Source organism: Orcinus orca, chromosome 1 (genome assembly GCF_937001465.1).
Source record: "Orcinus orca chromosome 1, mOrcOrc1.1, whole genome shotgun sequence".
Classification (NCBI taxonomy): domain Eukaryota; kingdom Metazoa; phylum Chordata; class Mammalia; order Artiodactyla; family Delphinidae; genus Orcinus; species Orcinus orca.
In genome coordinates, this window is record NC_064559.1 from 161,961,782 (window position 1) to 161,980,464 (window position 18,683).

Consider the following 18,683-nt stretch of genomic DNA (forward strand, 5'->3'; position numbering starts at 1 on the left):
GTGGAGGGGGAAGCTTCGGTGCCGCGAAGGAGAGCACAGCAACAGGCGTGCAGAGGGCAAAGCGAAGAGATTCCCGCACAGAGGATCAGGGCCAACCGACACTCACCAGCCTGAGAGGCTTGTTGGCTCACTCGCCGTGTCGGGCAGGGCTGGGAGCTGAGGCTTGGGGTTTGGTCGGAGCGCAGGGAGAGGACTGGTGTTGGCGGCGTGAACACAGCCTGCAGGGGGTTAGTGCGCCACAGCTAGCCGGGAGGGAGTCCGGGAAAAGGCTGCACCTGCTGAAGAGGCAAGAGACTTTTTCTTCCCTCTTTGTTTCCTGGTGCGCAAGGAGAGGGGATTAAGAGCGCTGCTTACAGGAGCTCCAGAGACGGGCGCGAGCCACGGCTAAAAGCGTGGACTCCAGAGACGGGCATGAGACGCTAAGGCTGCTGCTGCCACCACCAAGAAGCCTGTGTGCGAGCACAGGTCACTATCCACCCCTCCCCTCCCGGGAGCCTGTGCAGCCCACCACTGCCAGGGTCCCAGAATCCAGGGACAACTTCCCTGGGAGGACGCACGGCACGCCTCAGGTTAGTGCAACGTCACGCCGGCTTCTGCCACCGCTCACTCACCCCGCACTCCGTGCCCCTCCCTCCCCCCCGGCCTGAGTGAGCCTGCGCCAGCGAATCAGCTGCTTCTTTAACCCCGTCCTGTCTGAGCGAAGAACAGACGCCCTCCCGCGACCTACACGCAGAGGCGGAGCCAAATCCAAAGCTGAGCCCCTGGGAGCTGTGAGAACAAAGAAGAGAAAGGGAAATCTCTCCCAGCAGCCTCAGAAGCAGCAGATTAAATCTCCACAATCAACTTGATGTACCCTGCATCTGTGGAATGCCTGAATAGACAACGAATCATCCCAAATTGAGGAAGTGGACTTTGAGAGCAAGATTTATGATTTTTCCCCCTTTTCCTCTTTTTCTGAGTGTGTATGTGTATGCTTCTGTGTGAGATATTGTCTGTATAGGTTTGCTTCCACCATTTGTCCTAGGGTTCTATCCGTCCATTTTTTTCTTTTTTTCTTCTTAATAATTATTTTTTATTTTAATAACTTTATTTTGTTTTATCTTATTTTATTTTACTTTATCTTCTTTCTTTTTTTCCTTCCGTCTCTCCTTCCTTCCTTCCTTCCTTCCTCCCTCCGTCCCTCCCTCCTTTCTTTCTTTCTTTCTACTTCTACTAATTCTTTCTTTCTACTTTTTCTCCCTTTTATTCTGAGTCGTGTGGATGAAAGGCTCTTGGTGCTGCAGCCAGGAGTCAGTGCTGTGCCTCTGAGGTGGGAGAGCCAACTTCAGGACACTGGTCCACAAGAGACCTCCCAGCTCCACATAATATCAAATGGCAAAAATCTCCCAGAGATCTCCATCTCAACACCAGCACCCAGCTTCACTCAACGACCAACAAGCTACAGTGTTGGACATCCTATGCCAAACAACTAGCAAGACAGGAACACAACCCCACCCATTAGCAGAGAGGCTGCCTAAAATCATAATAAGGCCACAGACACCCCAAAACACACCACCAGACGTGGACCTGCCCACCAGAAAGACAAGATCCAGCCTCATCCACCAGAACACAGGCACTAGTCCCCTCCACCAGGAATCCTGCACAACCCATTGACCCAACCTTAGCCACTGGGGACAGACACCAAAAACAATGGGAACAATGAACCTGCAGCCTTCAAAAATGAGACTCCAAACACAGTAAGATAAGCAAAATGAGAAAACAGAAAAACACACAGCAGATGAAGGAGCAAGATAAAAACCCACCTGACCTAACAAATGAAGAGGAAATAGGCAGTCTACCTGAAAAAGAATTCAGAATAATGATAGTAAAGATGATCCACAATCTTGGAAATAGAATAGACAAAATGTAAGAAATATTTAACAAGGACCTAGAAGAACTAAAGATGAAACAAACAACGATGAACACCACAATAGATGAAATTAAAAATACTCTAGATGGGATCAATAGCAGAATAACTGAGGCAGAAGAACAGATAAGTGACCTGGAAGATAAAATAGTGGAAATAACTACTGCAGAGCAGAATAAAGAAAAAAGAATGAAAGGAATGGAGGACAGTCTCAGAGACCTCTGGAACAACATTAAACGCACCAACATTCGAATTATAGGGGTTCCAGAATAAGAAGAGAAAAAGAAAGGGACTGAGAAAATATTTGAAGAGATTATAGTTGAAAACTTCCCTAATATGGGAAAGGAAATAGTTAATCAAGTCCAGGAAGCTCAGAGAGTCCCAAACAGGATAAATCCAAGGAGAAATATGCCAAGACATATATTAATCAAACTGTCAAAAATTAAATACAAAGAAAACATATTAAAAGCAGCAAGGGAAAAACAACATATAACACAGAAGGGAATCCCCATAAGGTTAACAGCTGATCTTTCAGCAGAAAGTCTGCAAGCCAGAAGGGAGTAGCATGACGTATTTAAAGCGATGAAGGAGAAAAACCTGCAACCAAGATTACTCTACACAGCAAGGATATCATTCAGATTTGATGGAGAAATTAAAACCTTTACAGACAAGCAAAAGCTGAGAGAGTACAGCAACACCAAACCAGCTTTACAACAAATGCTAAAGGAACTTCTCTAGGCAAGAAACACAAGAGAAGGAAAAGACCTATAATAACGAACCCAAAACAATTAAGAAAATGGGAATAGGAACATACATATCAATAATTACCTTAAATGTAAATGGACTAAATGCTCCCACCAAAAGACACAGATTGGCTGAATGGATACAAAAACAAGACCCATATATTTGCTGTCTACAAGAGACCCACTTCAGACCTAGAGTCACATACAGACTTAAAGTAAGGGGATGGAAAAAGATATTTCATGCAAATGGAAACCAAAAGAAAGCTGGAGTAGCAATTCTCATATCAGACAAAAGAGGCTTTAAAATAAAGACTATTAGAAGAGACAAAGAAGGACACTACATAATGATCGAGGGATTGATCCAAGAAGAAGATATAACAATTGTAAATATTTATGCACCCAACATAGGAGCATCTCAATACATAAGGCAAATACTAACAGCCATAAAAGGGGAAATCGACAGTAACACATTCATAGTAGGGGACTTTAACACCCCACTTTCACCCATGGACAGATCATCCAAAATAAAAATAAATAAGGAAACACAAGCTTTAAATGATACATTAAACAAGATGGACTTAATTTATATTTATAGGACACTCCATCCAAAAACAATAGAATACACATTTTTCTCAAGTGCTCCTGGAACATTCTCCAGGATAGATCATATCTTGGGTCACAAATCAAGCCTTGGTAAATTTAAGAAAATTGAAATTGTATCAAGTATCTTTTCTGACAACAACACCATGAGACTAGATATCAATTACAGGAAAAGATTTGTAAAAAATACAAACACATGGAGGCTACACAATACACTACTTAATAATGAAGTGATCACTGAAGAAATCAAAGTGGAAATAAAAAAATACCTAGAAACAAATGACAATGGAGACACAACGACCCAAAACCTATGGGATGCAGCAAAAGCAGTTCTAAGGGAGAAGTTTATAGCAATACAAGCCCACCTTAAGAAGCAGGAAACATCTCGAATAAACAAACTAATCTTGCACCTCAAGCAATTAGAGAAAGAAGAACAAAAATACCCCAAACCTAGCAGAAGGAAAGAAATCATACAAATCAGATCAGAAATAAATGAAAAAGAAATGAAGGAAACATGGCAAAAATCAATAAAACTAAAAGCTGGTTCTTTGAGAAGATAAACAAAATTGATAAACCATTAGCCAGACACATCAAGAAAAAAAGGGAGAAGACTCAAATCAAAACAATTAGAAATGAAAAAGGAGAAGTAACAACTGACACTGCAGAAATACAAAAGATCATGAGAGATTACTACAAGCAACTCTATGCCAATAAAATGGACAACCTGGAAGAAATGGACAAATTCTTAGAAATGCACAGCCTGCCAAGACTGAATCAGGAAAAAATAGAAAATATGAACAGCACTGAAACTGAAACTGTGCTTAAATATCTTCCAACAAACAAAAGCCCAGGACCAGATGGCTTCACAGGCGAATTCTATCAAACATTTAGAGAAGAGCTAATGCCTATCCTTCTCAAACTCTTCCAAAAGATAGCAGAGGGAGGAACACTCCCAAACTCATTCTATGAGGCCACCATCACCTTGATACCAAAACCAGACAGGGATGTCACAAAGAAAGAAAACTACAGACCAAAATCACTGATGAACATAGATGAAAAAATCCTCAACAAAATACTAGCAAACAGAATCCAACAGCACATTAAACAGATCATACACCATGATCAAGTGGGGTTTATTCCAGGAATGCAAGGATTCTTCAATATATGCAAATCAATCAATGTGATAAACCATATTAACTAATTGAAGGAGAAAAACCATATGATCATCTCAATAGATGCAGAGAAAGCTTTCAACAAAATTCAACACCCATTTATGATAAAAAAACCCTGCAGAAAGTAGGCATAGAGGGAACTTTCCTCAACATAATAAAGGCCATGTATGACAAACCCACAGCCAACATCGTCCTCAATGGTGAAACACTGAAAGCATTTGCACTAAGATCAGGAACAAGAAAAGGTTGCCCCCTCTCACCACTCTTATTCAACATAGTTGTGGAAGTTTTAGCCACAGCAATCAGAGAAGAAAAGGAAATAAAAGGAATCCAAATCGGAAAAGAAGAAGTAAAACTGTCCCTTTTTGCAGATGACATGATACTATACATAGAGAATCCTAAAGATGCTACCAGAAAACTACTAGAGCTAATCAATGAATTTGGTAAAGTAGCAGGACACAAAATTAATGCACAGAAATCTCTGGCATTCGTATACACTAATGATGAAAAATCTGAAAGTGAAATCAAGAAAACACTCCTATTTACCTTTGCAACAAAAAGAATAAAATATCTAAGAATAAACCTACCTAAGGAGACAAAAGACCTGTATGCAGAAAATTATAAGACACTGATGAAAGAGATTAAAGATGATACAAATACATGGAGAGATATACCATGTTCTTGGATCAGAAGAATCAACATTGTGAAAATTACTCTACTACCCAAAGCAATCTACAGATTCAATGCAATCCCTATCAAACTACCCCTGGCATTTTTCACAGAACTAGAACAAAAAATTTCACAATTTGTATGGAAACACAAAAGACCCCGAATAGCCAAAGCAATCTTGAGAACGAAAAACGGAGCTGGATGAATCAGGCTCCCTGACTTCAGACTATACTACAAAGCTACAGTAATCAAGACAGTATGGTACTGGCACAAAAACAGAAAGAGAGATCAATGGAACAGGATAGAAAGCCCAGAGTTAAACCCACGCACATATGGTCACCTTATCTTTGATAAAGGAGGCAGGAATGTACAGTGGAGAAAGGACAGCCTCTTCAATAAGTGGTGCTGGGCAAACTGGACAGGTACATGTAAAAGGATGAGATTAGATCACTCCCTAACACCATACACAAAAATAAACTCAAAATGGATTAAAGACCTAAATGTAAGGCCAGAAACTATCATACTCTTAGAGGAAAGCATAGGCGGAACACTCTATGACATAAATCACAGCAAGATCCTTTTTGACCCACCTCCTAGAGAAATGGAAATAAAAACAAAAATAAGCAAAAGGGACCTAATGAAACTTCAAAGCTTTTGCACAGCAAAGGAAACCATAAACAAGACCAAAAGACAACCTTCAGAATGGGAGAAAATATTTGCAAATGAAGCAACTGACAAAGGATTAATCTCCAAAATTTATAAGCAGCTCATGCAGCTCAATAACAAAAAAACAAAAAACCCAATCCAAAAATGGGCAGAAGACTTAAATAGACACTTCTCCAAACAAGATATACAGACTGCCAACAAACACATGAAAGAATGCTCAACATCATTAATCATTAGAGAAATGCAAATCAAAACTACAATGAGATATCATCTCATACCAGTCAGAATGGCCATCATCAAAAAATCTAGAAACAATAAATGCTGGAGAGGGTGTGGAGAAAAGGGAACCCTCTTGCACTGTTGGTGGGTATGTCAATTGATACAGCCACTGTGTAGAACAGTATGGAGGTTCCTTAAAAAACTACAAATAGAAGTACCATATGACCCAGCAATCCCACTACTGCGCATATACCCTGAGAAAACCATAATTCATAAAGAGTCATGTACCAAAATGTTCATTGCAGCTCTATTTACAATAGCCCAGAGATGGAAACAACCTACGTGTCCATCATCGGATGAATGGATAAAGATGTAGCACATATATACAATGGAATATTACTCAGCCATAAAAAGAAACGAAATTGTGCTCTTTGTAAGGAAGTGGATAGACCTAGAGTCTGTCATACAGAGTGAAGTAAGTCAGAAAGAGAAAGACAAATATCGTATGCTAACACATATATATGGAATTTAAGAAAAAAAATGTCATGAAGAACCTAGGGGTAAGACAGGAATAAAGACACAGACCTACTAGAGAATGGACTTGAGTATATGGGGAGGGGGAAGAGTAAGCTGTGAGAAAGCGAGAGAGAGGCATGGACATAAATACACTACCAAACTTAAGGTAGATAGCTAGTGGGAAGCAGCCGCATAGCACAGGGAGATCATCTCGGTGCTTTGTGACCGCCTGGAGGGGTGGGATAGGGAGGGTGGGAGGGAGGGAGATGCAAGAGGGAAGAGATATGGGAACATATGTATATGTATAACTGATTCACTTTGTTATAAAGCAGAAACTAACACACCAAAAAATAAAAATAAAAAGAATGAGTTTCTTTTAGGATATAAGATTATAATCAATATGGGACAAATGATGTGTTGGAAAATGTTTACTTGGCAGAATAGATCTTCATATAGTTAGATATTTTTAGGAGCTGATTTTGAAACTGTGCACCTCAGATTTGGACTTGAACCCATATGCCGGGACTCGAACCCAGCCTAAACCCAGATTGGGACTTAAACCCACACAGCTGGGATTCAAACCCTGCCAAAGCTCACAGTTTTCCAACTGAGGTCATACACCTGGTTTCAGGACTTAATGAAGCTCAGGTCCTTGATGTCTGATTGCAGAAAGAATTCTGTGAGAAACAAAGTGATAGATAAGAAGTGGATTTATTTATTTATTTTATTATTATTTTTTAAATTTATTTATTTAATTTATTTTTGGCTGCGTTGGGTCTTCATTACTGCTTGCGGGCTTTCTCTAGTTGCAGCGAGCGAGGGCTACTCTTCCTTGCAGTGCTCAGTCTTCTTTTTGCAGTGGCTTCTTATTGTGGAGCACAGACTCTAGGAGTGGGGGCTTCAGTAGTTGTGGCTGGTGGGCTCTAGAGCACAGGCTCAGTAGTTGTGGAGCCTGGACTTAGTTGCTCCGTTGCATGTGGAATCCTCCCAGACCAGGGCTCGAACCCCTATCCCCTGCATTGGCAGGTGGATTCTTAAACACTGTGCCACCAGGGAAGCCCGAAGTGGATTTATTTAGAGGGACGCACACTCCACAGAGTGTGGGCCATCTCAGAAGGTGAGAAAGGCACCAGGGTATGGGATTGTCAGTTTTTATAGGGCTGCGCAATTTCATAGGCTAATGAGTGAGAGGAGTATTCCAGCTATTTTGGGAAGGGGCGGGGATTTCCAGGAATTGGGCCACTGCCCACTTTTTGATCCTTACGGTTGGCCTTGGAACTGTCATGGTGCCTGTGGGTGTGTCATTTAGCTTGCTGATGTGTTACAGTGAGCGTATACTGAGGGTCAAGATCTAGTGGAAGATGACTTGTCCATCATCTTGGACCAATTTTGTTCTAATCAGTTTATGTCATGTCCTCGGATTACATCATTTCTTTAAAGTTTGTGCCCTGCCCCCTTCCGTCCTGTTTCAATTTTATAAGCCCAATTCTTGCATCTCCTCATATCTAGAAAAGCAGTAAATTCCTTCATGGTGATGTCTGCTCCTCATGACTAGCAGAAACCTTCTGCAAAAATATGTGCTTGATTGCATGTACTCCCCCTTCACCAAAATCACATATATACTGACCTTCCCCCTATCTCTTTGGAGCAGTTTCTCAGAGCTATCTGAGATGCTGTCTCCCAGGCTATCGTCCTCATTTATCCCCCAATAAAACTCAACTCACAACTCTCACATTGTGCATTTTTTTAAGTTGGCAAACTTCTCACCAAACTCTCCTGGATTGGGACACATAGTTTTCGAGGGCAGAAGCCCACTGTGTCCCCCTTCGCCTGGCAAAGCAATAAAGCTATTCTTTTCTACTTCACCCACGCCCCCCAAAAAAGTGTCATGGCGTCACTGCATGATGGGAACTTCTTACCTGCAAGGCTAATTTTATTGTAATGACAGCATAATAAGCAACAGGTTACATTCAACACAAGGGATTCCTGCCTTTCCCCACATTTCTTTGTCTGCCACCAGGACACTTATCACCCAAAATGTGTGGTTTCCTGTGAGTCTGAAGGTTTACACTTTTTGTTGTCTGTCTATGGACTCCCGCTGTTTACAAGATTCATGATTTCCTGTCACGTAGCCCCTGCACTCATGTCTTTGCTCGTATCTAGCTACCTGCCTGCTGTAACAATGGAATATGAGTAGAAGTGACAAGAACAATTTCCCAAACGTGACTTGAAAAAAAATAGCCACTTGCCCTCTTGACCTCCTTCCAATGAGTGAAACCAAGTGGGGCCCTGTGGGGCTCCCAGGCATGGAGGCCCTTTTGTCCCACATTTCTTGTAGGCAAGACTCCAGCCTCTCCAGCCTCTGTGACCTTCCCTGGGTTCCAAAGAGTAGATATGAACAGTTGCTAATCAAGGGAGGAACAGCCAAGAAACCACCAGAGGCAAGATTAAAGGGACCAGAGAAACTCATCAAGATTAGGGGACTGACAACCTGGGGTGAGATGAAGGGAGTCCAGGCCCTGCACACACCCTAATCTTGTCAGAGACCCCACCTCAAACCATTGTTATAAAATCCTTCCTCAAATCTTCCCGGGTTGGGACACATAGTTTTCGAGAACAGGAGCCCACTGTGTCCCCCTTTGCCTGGCAAAGCAATAAAGCTATCCTTTTCTACTTCACCCAAAACTCTGTCTCTGGGATTTGATTTGGCACCTGTGTACAGAAAGGCCAAGATTTCAGTAACGTTACCTCCTCCTATATGTGTAATATACTTCAATAAATAATTTAAAAACTTCTTACACCATAATCCCAGAGTAGAATATGGCTGTGGTTCTGTTGAACCTAGTATGAATTTTGAGACAAAGCCTGCACAATAGGGGATGGTGAACAACAAGATAGGAGGATATCTTACTCCAATTGTTCATTGCTGGCACTCAATGAAGAAATTGACTTTTGTATATTAATTTTTCTTCATTAGTACTTTAGTAATACAATCCAAGGTTGTATCCTGCAACCTTGCTAAAATTGCTTACTAGTTCCAGAAGACATTTTGTGGATTCTTTGAGGTTCTTTACATTGACAAACATGAAATCTGTAATCTCAGTTTTATTTCTTCCTTGCCAATCTATAAATTTTTATTTCCTTTTCTTGTCTTATTGCATTATCTAGGATTTCCAGCATAATGTTGAATGTGGTGGTGAAAGAAGACATCCATGCCTGTTTCTAATCTTGTGGAGAAAACATCTAGTTTCTCACTATTAACTGTGATGTTAGCTATAATTTTTTTGTAGATATTCTTTATCAAGTTGAGGGAGTTCCCCTCTATTCCTCATTTGCTGAGAGCTTTTATCATGAATGTACATTGGAATTTGTCAAATGCTTTTTCTGCATCTATTGTTATAATCATATGATTTTTATTCTCTAGCTTGTTGATGTGATGAGGTTACATTGATTGATTTTCTAATATGGAATCAACTTTTCATACTTAGAATAAATCCCACTTGGTCATGGTTTCTAATTCTTTTTATACAACACAGTATTAGATTTGCTAATATGCTGTTGAAGACTTTTGCATCTATGTTCATGAGAGATATTGGTTTTCCTATCTTCTAAGGAAGGGGAGGTCCAGAGGTGTCACAGGGCATGGTATGTGTGAGACTAGAGCATAGAGGTCTTAAAGGACAGGCCAAGGAGCTCACAACCTGACCCCAAGGCAGTGGGAGACAGGATCTGGGTCCAGGGTATCTGGAGACCTGTCCTTGACCCTTTGCTCAGCCATGGGGGGTCCCATGATTCTGTCCCACCCCTTCACCACATCCTTTAGTCTGGCCTTCCACAGCACCCCCAACAGAGATCTCTCTGTGTCCAGCTCCTATCTGTACCCTGGCGTCAGCAGCTCCCACATGGTGAGTCCTGGTGGGGGGGGGGGGGGTGGTCAGGAGCTCTCAGTAAGGTAAAGAGGTTGAAGGCTTTGTCTAGTTTTGTTATTAGTGTAATGCTGGCCTCATGGAATGACTTAGGAAGTAATCTCACTGCTTCTATCTTCTGGAAGAGAGTGTAGAGAATTGCTATAATTTCTTCCTGAAAGTGTGGTAGAATTCATTAGTGGAAGCATCTTGATCTGGAACTTTCTGTTTTGAAAGTTTATTAATTATTGATTAAATTTCTTTAATATGTACAAACCTATGGAGATATCTTAAGATTGTTTTGGCAACTCAGGGTCCTTTGTGGTTCCATATGAATTTTAGGATTATATTTTCTATTTCTGTAAAAAGAGCCATTGGAATTTTGATAGGAATTACATTGAGTAATACGGACATTTTAACGATATTAATTCTTCCAGGGGTATATCTTTCCATTTTTTGGTGTCTTATTTAATTTTTTTCAACAATATTTTAGAATTTTCAATGTAAAAGTCTTTTGCCTCCTTGGTTAAGCTTATTCTTAAGTATTTTATTCTTTTCAATGCTGAGCTAAGTTTATCTCTGTTCGCAGATGACATTATCTTATATGTAGAAAACACTAAAGATTCCACACATTTAAAACTAATACATGTTAGAACTAATAAATGAACTCAGTAAAGTTGTAGGATATAAAATCAACATACAAAAATATGTTGTGTTTCTACTCACCAACAATAAACAATCTGAAATGGGGTCTCAGTTTTCTATCTACTCTGACAGATATTGTCTTTAATTTGTGTATTTAGAACATTAATGGGGGAGTCAAGATGGTGGAGGAGTAGGAGGACATGGAATTCATCTCTCCCCACAAACGCAGCAAGAATACATCTACAAATGGAACAATTCTCACAGAGCACCTGCTGAACACTAGCAGAGGACCTCAGACACCTAAAAGGACAAGAAAGATTCTTGTGTAACAAGGTAGGATGAAAGAAAGAAGAAGGGAAAAGGAAGAGGAGAGGAAGAGGGACAGGACCTGCACCCCTGGTGGGGAGCTGAATGAGAGAAGAAGTTCCCACATGGGGGGAAGCCCCTCACTGGTAAGGAGATCAGTTGGGACAGAAAGGCAGCTTTGGGGGCTATCAGAGGAGAGTGCAGCAACTGGTCTGTGGCAGGCAGGACAGAGTGAGACCGACACAGATGGTCCTTACCACAGCCTTGCATGCCCCAGCCTGAGAGGTGTGTCCACTTGTGCAGAGGGGGCTAGATGCTGGAACATGGGGTTTGGAGAACCGACCCAGGGAGAGGACTGTTGTTGGCTGTGAGGAGAGAGCCTGATGGGACAGGAGTAAGGAAATCTGCACCCGGGAATGCTTGTGGAGGAAACCCAGAATGCTATAGAAGTGAAGCACCATTGTTGAGTGATGTGCAAGGGGCAGGGCCGCCATTGCAACCTCCCTCCCCACGTGCTGGATCCTGATGCCTGGGGAATAGGAAGGGCTCCCACAACCTGGAAGCCACCGCCTTCCCCTCCGCACCATGTCTCTGCTGCGGCAGGCAATCTCACAACCCCAACTGCTGCCACCTTTGTGCCCCCTCCTCACTGGGGCAGACTTGTGCACTCTAGGGCAGCCTTGGGAGCAGACCCCTGTGGGTGGCCCACATGCAGAGGTGGGGCTGAAACCACAGCTGAGCCCCAGGGGCCATGCAACTAAGGAAGAAAAGCTGAAATTTCTCCTTGCAGCTGTGCAAAACACAGATTGACACCCCCACGGCCTGCTTTGTAAACTCAGTGCCTGCAGAACATCTGAACAAACAAGTGCTCCTGCAGCCAAGATGGGTCTAGCTTTAGCAGCTGTAGACTTTGTGGGCACGTACATGCAGGGGTTGGACCAGGCTAGAGTTGAGCTGCCCCCATAGCGACCAGAGCAGGTCCAAATCCAGGACTACTGCAATCCTGGGACCTGATTTCAGTGGATCTACGTTGGTGGTTTAGTGAAAACAATATCTGAGAGACATCAGGGCCAACTGCCAGTGTACCCATGGTTAAGGTGTGGCTGAGAACAGTGCCAACAACAGTGCAATCTGATGTAATCTGAGAGCTCACAGAACAGGTGAAATCTGACACAACAGAGCACACCCACGGGTGAACAGCTCTAGAGGAGGAATACTCAGTGACTTCTCTCCCAGTGGGAATGCTCCAATCCTGCCTACCTTTCACCACAAATCAGAAACACAGCTAAGAAACAGATCTGAGGGCCTCTACTCCAACAACTAGGGAACAGACCCCCCTCTGACAGGGCAGTGACAACCACAGAGAAAAGGGGAGTCCCTGGTCAATATTCAGTGCAGGCTCTGGCCACCACAACATCAGTCACACCTCCTATCAAGAGGATGATGGCCAGCAAGCACTGAGGAAAGAGGTTGCAGACATCTATACTAAAAACAGCCTTCACACCAAAAAATATTAAACCCATGCAGGTTACACAGGGATATTCCCACATAAAAATAGCCCTCCAAGACAGTCTGAGGGTCTGGCATTGGGAGGACGAACCTCCAGAACATTTAGCCTTGAAGGCCAGCAGAGCTTGAGTGCAGGAGCTCCACAGGGCTGGGGGAAACAGAGACTACTCTTGGAGGGCATATACAAGGTCTCATATGCACTGGGACCCAGGGCAAAGCAGTGACTCCATAGGAACCTGGGCTAGACCTAACTAGGGGTCCTAGAGGGTCTCCTGGGACGGCAAAGATCAACTATAGCTCACTGTGGGGGCAAGGATACTGGTAGCAGAAGCCCCAAGGAATATTGATCGGAGTAGCGCTCCCAGCGGTGCACATTTTGGCAAGTACTGAAATTGAAACTATGATTTAAAAATTTCCAACAAACAAAAGCCCAGGACCAGATGGCTTCACAGGATAATTCTATCAAATATTTAGAGAAGAGTTAACACCAATCCTTCTCAAACTATTGCAAAAAACTGCAGAGGAAGGAATATTCCCAAGCTCATTCTATGAAGCCACCATCACCCTGATACCAAAACCAGACAAATATACAACAAAGAAAGAAAATTTACAGGCCAATATCACTGATGAACACAGACGCAAAAAACTTCAACAAAATACTAGCAAACCAAATCCAGCAACACATTAAAAGGATCATACACTATGATCAAGTGGGATTTATCCCAGGGATGCAAGGATTCTTCAATATACATAAATCAATCAATGTGATACACCACATTAACAAACTGAAGAATAAAAACCACATGATCACTTCAATAGATGAAGAAAAAGCTTTTGACAAAATTCAACACCATTTATGATAAAAACTCCCCAGAAAGTGGGCATAGACGGAACCTACCTCAACATAATAAAGCTCATGTATGACAAACCCACAACAAACATTCTCAACAGTGAAAAACTGAAAGTGTTTCGTCTAAGATCAGGAACAAGGATGTCCACTCTCTCCACTTTTATTCAATATAGTTTTTAGAAGTCCTAGCCATGGCAATCAGAGAAATAAAAGAAATCCAAATTGGAAAAGAAGAAATAAAAATGTCACTGTTTGCAGATGACATGATACTATACATAGAAAATCCCAAAGATGCTTCCAGAAAACTAACTAGAGCTCATCAATGAATTTGGTGAAGTTGCAGAATACAAAATTAATACACAGAAATCTTGTGTATTCCTACACAGTAACAATGAAGATCACAAAGAGTAAATAAGGGAACAATCTCATTTACCATAGCATCAAAAATCATAAAATATCTAGGAATAAACCTAGTTAAGGAGGCAAAAGACCTGTATTCAGAAAACTATAAGACACTGATGAAAGAAATCAAAGATGACAAAAACTGATGGAGAGATATACCATGTTCTTGGATTGAAAGAATCAATATTGTCAGAATGACTACACTACCCAAAGCAGTCTGCAGGTTCAATGCAATCCCTATCAAATTAACAGTGGTATTTTTCACAGAATTAGAATAAAAATTTAAAATTTGTATGGAAACACAAAAGACCTTGAATAGCCAAAGCAATCTTGAGAAAGAAAAATGGAGCTGGAAGAATCAGGCTCCCTGACTTCAAACTATACTACAAAGCTACAGTAATCAAAACAGTATGGTATTGGCACAGAAACAGAAATATTGATCAGCGGAACAGAATAGAAGGTCCAGAGATAAACCCACGCACCTATGGTCACCTAATCTATGACAAAGGAGACAAGAATATACAATGGAGAAAAGACAGTCTCTTCAATAAGTGGTGCTGAGAAAACTGGACATCTACACATAAAAGAATGAAATTAGAACATTCTTTTTTTTTTTTTTTTTTTTTTTTTTTGTGGTACACGGGCCTCTCACTGTTGTGGCCTCTCCCATTGCAGAGCACAGGCTCCGGACGCACAGGCTCAGCAGCCATGGCTTATGGGCCTAGCCGCTCCACGGCATATGGGATCTTCCCGGACCGGGGCATGAACCCGTGTCCCCTGCATCGGCAGGCAGACTCTCAACCACTGCGCCACTAGGGAAGCCCTAGAACATTCTTTAATACCATAAACAAAAATAAACTCAAAATGGATTAAAGACCTAAATGTAAGGCCGGATACTATAAAACTCTTAGAGGAAAACATAGGCAGAACACTCTCTGACATAAATCACAGCAAAATCTTTTTGTATCCACCACCTAGGGAGTGATGAAAATAAAACCAAAAATAAACAAATGAGATCTAATTAAACTTAAAAGTTTTTGCACAGCAAAGGAAACCATAAACAAAATGAAAAGACAACCCATAGAATGAGAAAAAAATATTTGCAAACTAAGCAATCGACTAGCGATTAATCTCCAAAATATACAAACAGCTCACGCAGCTCAATATGAAAAAGACAAACAACCCAATCAAAAAATAGGTGGAAGATCTAAATAGACATTCAGACATTTCTTCAAAGGAGACATACAGATGGCCAAGAAGCACATGAAAAGATGCTCAACATCACTAATTGTTAGAGAAATGCAATCAAAACTACAATGAAATATCACCTCACACTGGTCAGAATAGTCATCATCAAAAAAATCTACAAAAAATAAATGCTGGAGAGGGTGTGGAGAAAAGGGAACCCTCTTACAATGTTGGTAGGATGTTAATTGGTATAGCTACTATGGAGAACAGTATAGAGGTTCCTTAAAAACTAAAAAAACCTACCATATGATCCAGCAATCCTATTCCTTGGCATGTATCTGGAGAAAACCATAATTCAAAAAGATACATGCACCCCAATGTTCACTGCAGCACTATTTACAATAGCCAGGACATGGAAGCAACCTAACTGATGGAAGCAACCTAACTGTCTTCTCTGGTTTTAACTGAGTCTTTTATATAATTCCATTTTGTCTTCTGTCTTAGCATATTGATTAAACTTTTCTTTTTCTAAATTTGTCCAGCGGTTGCCCTAGAGTTCATGATACACATTTTCTAGTGACCCAAATCCACTTTTCAGGTAATATCAAACTGCCTCATCAGTAGGGAAAGTATATTTTATAACAGAGTATTCCTAATTCCTTCCTTCTGTCCCTTACAACATTCATATCACTTATTTATAAGCTATAATCACTGAATACATGGTTAATATTTTTATTTTGAACAAACTTATTTATCAGATCAAGAAAAAGAAAACAAAATATTTATTTTACTTTATTTTTTTCTAATGCTTTTTTTTTCTTTATACAGTTCTGATTTTCTGACCTGTATCTTTTTCCTTCTTTCTGAAGAACTACTTTTTACCTTTCTTGTAAGGCAGACCTACTAGTAACAGATTCCCTCAATGTTTGTTTGAGAAAATCTTTACTTCTCCTTAACTTAAAAAAAAAAAAATTAGATATTTAGGATTTCTTCTACAAAACCATTTTGGCAAATATCAAAATGTTATACAGTTCTGCATCTGTGGATTCAACCATCCGTGGATTCAACCATCCATGGATTCAACCAACCAAAGATTGTGTAATGCTGTAGTATTTACTATTGCAAAAAATTTGTGTATAAGCAGACCCTTACAGTTCAAACCCATGTTGTTGTTCAAGGGTCAGCTGTACTTGCAATTTGGATATAATAATAGAAACACAAAAGACAAAATATCCACTGTTAAACAGTGATCCTCCACGACTAACTCTATTTAAATATTGTGGGTTTTACAGAAAAGGTTTTTCAGATTTTTGTCGATACTTGTAGTACGTACTTTTATTCTTCACCAAAATCTTCAAGAAATCTAAAAGGCTGATATAAAAAGCAGTTTTTTTTTTCTTCTTGGATATTCTAAAACATGTTAGCTTAGATTACCCTTTAGATTTTCAGGGCATTAAAGATATACAAATAAAGTACAGAAGAATATTTGTTAACACATTTAGATTAAGTTTGTTCGCAATTATTACAGGAAGCCCTTCAACTCTCAGATAATGAGAAAAAAAAATCCTGATGGGCCAAGTTATTTCTTTCTAAAAATAATATACCACATCAATTTTTAAAATAAATCCTTGGACTTCCCTGGTGGCCCAGTGGTTAAGAATCCGCCTGCCAATGCAGGGGATGCGGGTTCAATCCCGGGTCCGGGAAGATCCCACATGCTGCAGAGCAACTAAGCCTGTGTACCACAACTACTGAGCCCATGTGCCACAACTACTGAAGCCTGTGCACCATGACATAGAGTAGCTCCTGCTTGCAACAACTAGAGAGAAAGCCCGTGCACAGCAACAAAGACCCAGCGCACCCAAAAATAAATAAAGTTAAATAAATAAAATAAAATAAAATAAATACTTAAAAACATTCAGAAAACATTTGTCTTTTAATTGTCAAACAATGTATTTATGTGGTGGAAGAAGATATAAAAGACAACTAATAGAATTGTAAAATTTCAAAATAAGAAATTTTCAAATTAATAATTTATTATTGTCGTTTAGGAAATATGCCTTACTTTTAAACTCAAATTCACTTCAAGTACTTGACATATAATTTAATACCAAAAATAATCTAGCTAAAGTACTTCTTAATATTTATACAGTGTAACTTCTCTGGATAGACAGGTTTCACATAACAGTTTTCAATTAATGCTGAAAAAAATCACTTTATAGTAGTAATCACAATTCACTCATAATGAATTACTAATTTATCTAGGAATTCATGTGGCATAAGAACCAATGAAGGGACTAATCTGATAATTTCCCAGCATACAATTAATATTCCACTTAGTTGCTTTACATGCTTTCATGTGTGTGACTTGATCGACAAAAAATATGTACACAATATTAACATTTTTCTTTTTCTTCCTTTCTTTTTTTAAGAGCAACTCAGTGATTTGGGGGATTAGTTGGTACAAGACAGAGAACATAAAAGGAAAAGTATAAAGTACAAAATAACACTGAACACCAATACCAGTAATCACCTCATTATTGTTATAACTAAGGATATTATTAATTTTGTGTTATTCACTTTTCTTTAGAACATAAAGTCAGTAACTTGAACCTGAGGTATAGACAAAGTACACACACAACCTTATACAAAATACTTTTTAAAGTCATACTACCTTTTAAAATGTTAGGAACCAAATACCTGTGCTGACTTGTATTTTAACTTAATGGAAAAAGAAGAGAACAATATTCAACCAGGGAAGGTCATACTGATCATGGTAAAAGCTCTTAAGGTGGAAAATGTCTTTTTTTCCCTTTGTACTTACCACAGGCTATACAATGTCCTAAGAGTATTCATTATATGAAAAAATATTAATCACAGCTTTGAGACCTTACTTCAGAAGGAACCAAGGAGAAAGCAAATTAGGTGAAGCTTCATCTTTGTTTTCAAAGAAGTGTTCTTAATTTTTCTTCTTGTAGAAGAAGTTTAAATCAGTTTATTATAAATATCTCGAAACCATTACCATTTTAGGTAAAGTCCAGCACTTGATTTATACAAAGTCCATGAAAAGAAGTCAATAGAGATCATCTAATCTTAAATGTTACATCATCCATTCCAGCCCATGGCACAATCTCTCACTTGCAGCATTGTTTAAACGCAAACAAAACAAAACAAGACAAACAACCCTGCCAAAAAAAACCCACAGAAGACAAAAACAAACAAACAAAAAAGGGATGGAGGGAGATAACAAACCTAAATGTTCATTGATATGGAAATGGATAAATAAATTGTGGTGTAAAAATAGAACTAGCATGTGATCCAGGAATTCCACTTCTGGGTATTTATCTGAATAAAATGAAAACACAGAAGTTGATGGCATCCCCATAT

At 40.0% G+C, this 18,683-nt stretch overlaps 1 long non-coding RNA gene across 1 annotated transcript in view; it reads right to left on the reverse strand.

Annotated features, from left to right (window-relative positions):
* The window catches only part of LOC117202852 (uncharacterized), a 278,339-nt gene extending 278,021 nt beyond the window's left edge, over positions 1 to 318 (reverse strand). The window contains exon 1 of the long non-coding RNA XR_007471360.1: positions 107 to 318. This is a non-coding gene — a long non-coding RNA (uncharacterized LOC117202852). The remainder of the gene's footprint in view (positions 1 to 106) is intronic.
* Between the last annotated feature and the right edge of the window lie 18,365 nt (positions 319 to 18,683).